Source organism: Panthera pardus, unplaced genomic scaffold (assembly GCF_024362965.1).
Source record: "Panthera pardus isolate Hobbes unplaced genomic scaffold, ASM2436296v1 HiC_scaffold_12, whole genome shotgun sequence".
Classification (NCBI taxonomy): Eukaryota; Metazoa; Chordata; class Mammalia; order Carnivora; family Felidae; genus Panthera; species Panthera pardus.
The window spans coordinates 17,905,806-17,912,921 of NW_026526677.1; the positions used below are offsets into that span (position 1 = coordinate 17,905,806).

Here is a 7,116-nt window from a genome sequence, read left to right on the forward strand (position 1 = left end):
CGGCTGGCTTTACAATTCAAGGTCAGGGAGAGGCCCAGGCTAACGCTACAGGTTGAGGAAAGCAAGTGGAGTGAAATCAGGAAGGTTCGTGGGAAATACGACTTTTGAGTTGGACCTTGAAATGTTTCCCTGCGGGAAGGGGGGTCAGAGAGGGTGTTCTGGGCAGGGATGTGGTGGGCGAAAGGAGCAGGAGCAAAGGTGTGGAGGCGGGCAAGTACAGGGCGGGGAAGGGAGCCCATCCAGCCGCAGGAGCAGACTCAAAGGAGCTGATGGGCAGGACATTCCTTCGGCCACGATCAAAGAAATCTGGGGAAGACCGGGCTGATTTCCAAGAACGCATAGAGAACACGGAATTTTCCAAGTTGATTTGTTCGCAGGCCCTTGCTCCACCCGCCCCCTTTTTATTTGCAGCCGGCGGAGCACCCGTGGGGCTGGGGAGGGGGGTGACAGAGGAGGAGACGGGAACAGCCTGGAACGGAGGCAAAGCCAGGTCATGCAGAGTCTCCCGTGCCCAGCAGCGGCTTTACTGCGAGGGTACTGGGCACGTGAGAGGGTTCTAGGCAGAAGGTGACGTTATCTGGTTTGCTAACATTTCAGAAAGATGGGGGGCTGCTTGAAGAGGCTGGAGTGGGAGGGGCAAGGGGAGGGGTGGGAGGGAGAGGATGAGGAGGAAATCTTCAGCCCTTGGATCCACAAGAGGAGGCGGGAAGGACAAGGCAGGTGGTTGCGGACGTGGAGAGGAGCCGGAGGGGAGATTTGCTGGCCATCTCAGGGCCTGCTGGCTTTTCTCAGGGGGAGAGGAGCCAAGGTTTCCCTTCCCAGCAACGTGGAGCATCCCAAGGGTTGCCCATGTAGGAGGGCCACCCCCCCCAACCCCCACCAAGGGCACACATAATGTCTGTTCTCTGCAGGGGAGGGAGGCCAACCAGAGAACTCCCTAGCTGCGTGTACTTGACCTCCTGTATCTCCATCTCTTCAGCTGGAATGGGGAGAGAGACAGACCAGGGGCGCCACCAGGTTCAAGAAGCTGGGTAGCACCTTGCAGGTCTTCAGGGAAAGTTACTTCCGTGACCCTTAGGCTAGCAGCTTCTTAGGAGCCGAGGTTCCGGAGGTGAGCTGCAATCAAACCTTAGCTTTGCTCTGTGCCGATTACGCAGCCTTGGTCAGGTGACCACTCGAACTCCCCGCACCCTTGTCTGAAAACGGGGCTAATGACAGTGCTCCATTCAGGCGTGGTAATGAGTAAATGAGAGATGACGCTGTAGAAGGTGCTACAGAGCGCCAGACGCGGTAAGTGCTCAATAAATATTAGCTATTGCTAATTTTAATATTAATGAGGTTTTATACTATTTGCGATCGAAGTCCGTTTGGATTTATAGTACAGAACTTTCAGACGCAAATTTATCACTTTGGGGTGCGTACAGTGACCCCTAGTTGGCTACTACAATATTAGCAAGAAAGTCTTTGGGGGACTGGTCTTAGCCCACTCGGGCTGTTGTGACAGTATCCCGTAGCCTGAATGGCTTATAAATAACGGAAATATATTTCTTGCAGTTCTGGAGGTCCAAGCTTGAGGCGCCAGCAGATTCAGTGTCTGGTGAGGGCCTGCCTCTGGTTCATGGACCGGTGCTTTCTAGCTTCAGCCACCAGTGGGGGAAGGGCCAGGGATCTTTCCTGCCTCCTTTATAACAAGGGCACTAATCTCATTCACAAGGGCTCCCCCTAACGACCGAATCATCTCCCAAAGGCCCCACCTCCTAATCCCACCATCGCGGGCCTTAAAATGCAGTTTATAAATTCGGTCGGGGGGACGCAAACATTCCAGTCCATAGCTGGGGCCCATGTTAATCACCGAATAATAATGATTTGTAATTAATGGCTTGTTTCCGTATTTCAAAATTTGCTTCTCAAGTGCTTAAAAGTGTTTCTCCTGTCACATAGTCCCGACGAACCATTAGACTATGGACCCTGATGCTTAACTTGCCGAGCACGTCTCTTTACTGAGTAGCAAGGCCAAGGTCCAGGTCTGGCTCAGAGCCATCGCCAGCCAAGAATGAAAGATAGCAGAGGGGCTGAGGCCGGGTCGGAGCACTGAGAGCACCGTGCAGAGAAATGGGCAGACACAGCCGGGGGAACCCCAAGGTCCTCTCCCCGGCAGGAGGCAGGGGCAAAGCTCATGGCTCTATGCCCTGAGTGACGAGAGCACGGGGACCTGGCGTCACCCACCAGCCAAGCCTCCAGCCACCTGCTCCTGGTGACCTGGGGTCTGCTATGGCAGGTTCCTCGGCTAATCGTCCACCAGACACATTGTCGTCTTCCTCCCGAGTAGTGGCATTGTAGGTGGGCACCCAGCTGCCCAGCTAGACTACGCTTCCTGGCGTTTTTTGCAGTTGGCCGAGTCCTTGCCTTGCACTTTATGTCAGCAAAAGTGGCGCGTCCTCCATCTGAGACGGAGCCTCTAAGACAGCGGGCACGTTTCCTCCTCCATCTCTAGTCACCTCCCTTCCGTCTACAAACAGGACATGGCTGAGACCCAGCTTCACCCCGTAGATGTTTACAACACCCGAGGGAATGGTGGAGAAACGAGATGGAAAGAACCTGAGTCACCAAACGACTGAGTGACGGGATCCACTCACCCAAAGGTAAGGTCTTTGTTCTTTACGTTACCGGATTTGGGCGGTGGGGTGGGGGGGGGGGCGGGAGAATGAAAGTCTCTTTGTTACGGCAACGTGGGTTCCCCTCACGAATACAAGGAGCTTCCAATAAATACGACCGAGGAGAGTAAGCAGGTGCAAGGCGAGTCGCTTTGGAATCAGGGACCATTGGTCTCCCCTTTTGTAAAACAGAGGTAACACCGTGGGTTACCAGTTTACATCCGGGATTTTTCGTTACACGCCCACCGTATTGTGCAGCACAAGAGAAGGGCTAGGGATGCAAAGAAATAAAACACAACAAAAATATTCAAACTCCTTGACCCACCGCGGCAGGACCTCAGGGAAATTTCCTAGCTTGCCTTGTCCCCTCTCACCACATACCTGTGTCCCTACTGGGAGACACCCTCTCCCCGGACGGGCTGTGAGCGTTAATGTCTCTGCACCTTTGCTCAGGCTATACCCTCTGCCTGAAAGCCCTTTCCCTTCTCCGTCACCCGTGGAATGGTCCTCATCCCTTCCAGGCTTCCTCTGTGGCAGAGTTAGCCCTTCCTCATCGGGTCATATTACCAGGAAGGTGCACATCCCTCTGGTTTAGGAAACTTGGGGGGTCCAATGCTGAGTGCAGGGCTGGCAAAGACGGAGGGCTCAGAACCGTGCCTTCATTTGACGAGCACTGCTGAGGTCCCACACTAAGGACAAGAGACAAAGTTGTGAACAAGACACACATCCCTGCCCGCAACAGACCACATGATAGTGGGGGGACCAGACCCTAACCAAAGGCACACGCCGCAAAGGTATCATTACGTACAGGGACGGATGAGGTGAGGAAATGAACAGGGTGCGGTGCCGGCCACCTTGCGTGGACGACTGCTTGTCGGTGGGACCTCAGAGCAGGCCTCTCTGGGGAAGAGTGCCCTGGAAGCTGAGATTTCAAGGGAGTGGGTGTCGGGAAGGTGAAGGAAAGTACTGACGTGGGTATGATGTCGTAGGCAGAAGGCACAGTACGTGCATATAATTGGAGACCGGAAAGAGCTCGGAGTGTGGTTGTGGGATAACGCGAGGGAGACGACGGCAGGAGGTGGGGGGGGCGGCTGGGGGTTTATCTCCTGGGCATCCGCCCGTGGAAGGGGGGGGAGAGTGACCTGATGCGGTTTCCATCAGCGGGAGGGAGAGGTACTGCAACGGTCCAAGCCCAACACAGTGGAGCCTGGGTCTCGGGAGGTGGCGGTGGGGAGGGAAAGGGGGGTGTCTGAGAGGTGAGGGTAGACCATGGAGGTTCAGCGTGGACTCCCAGAGGTTGCTGGGAGAGGGAAAGGAAGGGTACAGAGGAGGGCCCGTGTCTCCAGGGAGCGCGTCTGGAAATCGGCTGGAGCTGTAACAGGCGGCATGTAAGGAAGGCTCGACGAAGGGAACGGCGCCATTTGCCCCTTAAACAGGTGTCAGCGGTGAGCTGAGGGGGGAACAGAATTTGTTCAAGACGCACAGCTCTAAAGAATGGAAACAGCCTGCCATCCATCATAACCAGGGAGACCGGTTAAATAAGGGCAGGGCTCTTTAAACAGACCACCGTGTAGCCATATAAAAGAACAAAGAAACTCAGCTTGAGTGAATGAAGAACTGTCTCCAAGATACATCCCGAAAAAGCAAGGTGCAGACCGTGGACATTGTATGTGACCATTTGTATTAAAATGGGTGAAATATAGGAGTATAAATACATAATTTTTTTTTTCTCGAATACAAATAAACTCTCTCGGAAGCACACAAGAGCCCGGAGAACACGGGCTGCCTCCAGGAAGGAGGGCAGGAGGGAGACTTTTCTCCCTCTATCCTTTTGTGGTTTTGGGGTTTCAATCATGAGAATGAATTAGCTATGAAACAATTCATAATTATCATTGAATAAAGAATACATTCCGGCTTAAAGATTAACCAGCCGTAACACAAAATGTCACGTCTGAAGAGCTGCTATCAAGGAGGCTTTGGTCCAGTCTGATGGGTCCCCTCCCCCCACCCCTCCCCCTCCCGCCCCCACCCCTGCCCCAGCAGGGCGCTGGGGACCCTCTGGCTCTTTGCCTTCCTGTCCTGCAAACCCAGATGTAAAGCAGCACCATGATGGCAGTTGCGGGTTTCTACAGTTTTGATTGCTGCTATTAAAATTGATTTTTTTTCCTTGAAATCACCTAATATGCAGAAAATTTATGGTCAGTTCCATGGCAGCAGATAGCCTAAATCAACCCACTCCGAGGTCAGAATCCCAAGCTGAAAAGTTTCCACTGAAAACAGCTCACATGTCACCTGGCGGGGGACAGTGGCCCTTGTGCCCGTGGAGGCCCAGAGCCTGGTGAATCAGCCACGGCTGGGGAGCGGCAGCCAGCAGGAGCCTCCAGAATTCTGTGCAGGGTGGCCCCTGTCGGACCAGCCACGGGCCTTGCTGCCCACTCCAGCCAAGGTGAGGCACAAGACAGGAGAGAGAAACGCAAGCCATGATTTGCAGGACCTTGTGCTAAAGGCTTAAAAGTTATTGGGCGTTTCAGGAGGGCAACAGCGGAGAATCACCGAGCGGGAGGCCCTTCTGAGCACGAGGCCTGTAAGACACACGGATCTCACGCCCCCGAAGCGGGTCCTGCAACCACTCTCCCGGGGGGCAACCCAGACCAGGCTTGGCGAGATTACAAGAGACACCTAGAGTCACAGGGCAAGCTAGTGGAAGGACCCAGGGAAAGCCTATGCTTCTTGCACAAGCCTGACTCCGACGAGAGCGACAGCCAAGACAGAATGCCCGCCCTGCACAGGGCTCTGTCCTGAGATAAGGACGTCCTAAGATAAGGACGTAAGCACAGAGAAGTTCAGTAACTCTCCCCAGGACACACAGCCAGTGAGGGGCAGAACTAGGGTTCAAGCCCAGGCGGCCTGACCCCTGAGGCCCACTCTTCATTCCCACACTGTTCTGGGGAGGCGGGGAAGGCTTCTGTAGAAGGTGCAACTCAAGAGGGAGGCACAGGGGGCTGAAATCAACGCAGCCAACCTCAGTGGGCCGGTCAGACTTCAGAGCAAACGGGGAAAGGCCAGAAAGGGCTTTGCTACGACCAGTTTCTAGATCTGTCCAGGACGACACAGCAAGTTCCACGTCATGCCGCAGGCCTGTAGCTCAGGTCCTATACGCTCCGACTGGTCGTGGGAACTCGGCCATCCACGTCTTCACTGATGGCCTGGGGTTGATGGGATAGCCACTCAGAGAGAGAAGGAAAACGGTAACGGAAAATGCCAAGAGAAATTGGAATGTTTCTGCCCCGCCCGGTTTTTCCCCAGTGAAGATGAGCAGGGACTAACCCCAGGAGAAAAATCCACCCCCCGCTCCCCCAAAGAACCTCCCACAGCCCACAGCCCCACAGAATGGACACAGGGCCCGCCCAGCCACAGCTGTCTGTGTGTCCTAGACAGGACAGTGGGACTCTGAAGAAGGGTGGGGAGGAGGGGTTGGCAGTTCAGGGCAGGAAACGGGCATTTCGTGACTGTGGCGAACGGGAGAGCGGGGGCTTTCGCAGAAGGTCTGGTGAAAGCCAGGGATGCGAGAACTAGACTTTGCACCCCAGCTCCTTCTCATCCCTGTTCTGTGGGAGTCCCGTGCCAAATGTTCCACGACACCGTTCACCGGCTTCTCACACAAACCTTGAGCCGTAAGTGTGTTATTATTCCCATTTGATCGGCGGGGAAGTCGAGGCTCCGGAACAGTAGTTTGTCCGGAAACACCCGGACAACGGGGCCAGGGCTGGAACCCAGACAGGTGGAACTCCCAACGCCTGAGCGGGGAACCCCTACGGTATTCCGTGATGCTAGGTCACCTGACGGTTTCCATCTCTGCATCTGAAAATGAGGACTGGGTTGCTACACCACGCGGAATTGTGTCGATGCGACGATAAGGCTGCACATAAAGCTCCCAGCACAGCAGCTGGTACAGAGTAAGTGTGCAAGAAATGAGCCGCGCTAAAGAGCCCCTTGGCTGCAGGGCTGTCGAACCTCCCAGACTGGGTGTAAAGCCAGCTGGAGCAGGTTGTATAACTTCATTCTATCTCAGACACCCAGAGTCTGGGCCTTCGAGGCTCAGCACGCTGATGGATATAAATGCGATATGAATCGAGGTGTCCCCAGATAAACAGGAAACCAGGTATCTCTGCCATAGCCCTCTCTTCTCCTTCTTCTGGGGATCAAGGCGATGGGCTCGGTCTGATTGGTCACCACCAGTCCTCCCAAACAGACGATGGCACCTGATTCCCGGGCCCTTCTTCCCTCTCCGTGCTCCTTAAGGAGCCAGGTCCTTATGGAAAGGCCTTGATCAAACCAGCTCCGTAGATGAGGTGAAATTTCCTCTTGCTCAGGACTCAGGACGGAGATCAGTTCTAAGTCGTGGTCCTACCGGACGCATCTACGTGACAGCAGAAATGACAGCCACGGGAGTAGATGGAGT

At 54.7% G+C, this 7,116-nt stretch overlaps 1 long non-coding RNA gene across 2 annotated transcripts; it reads left to right on the top strand.

Moving 5' to 3' along the window:
* Positions 1–234: 234 nt before the first annotated feature.
* LOC109279237 (uncharacterized) lies at positions 235–4,366 on the top strand. Of its 2 annotated transcripts, XR_002086097.2 has the most exons (4): positions 235–567; positions 1,158–1,290; positions 2,520–2,642; positions 4,091–4,366. It is a non-coding gene; the product is annotated as an uncharacterized LOC109279237 (long non-coding RNA). The 2 variants fall into 2 exon arrangements; XR_002086096.2 differs by lacking the exon at positions 235–567 and having other exon boundaries at positions 679–1,290.
* Positions 4,367–7,116: the final 2,750 nt, after the last annotated feature.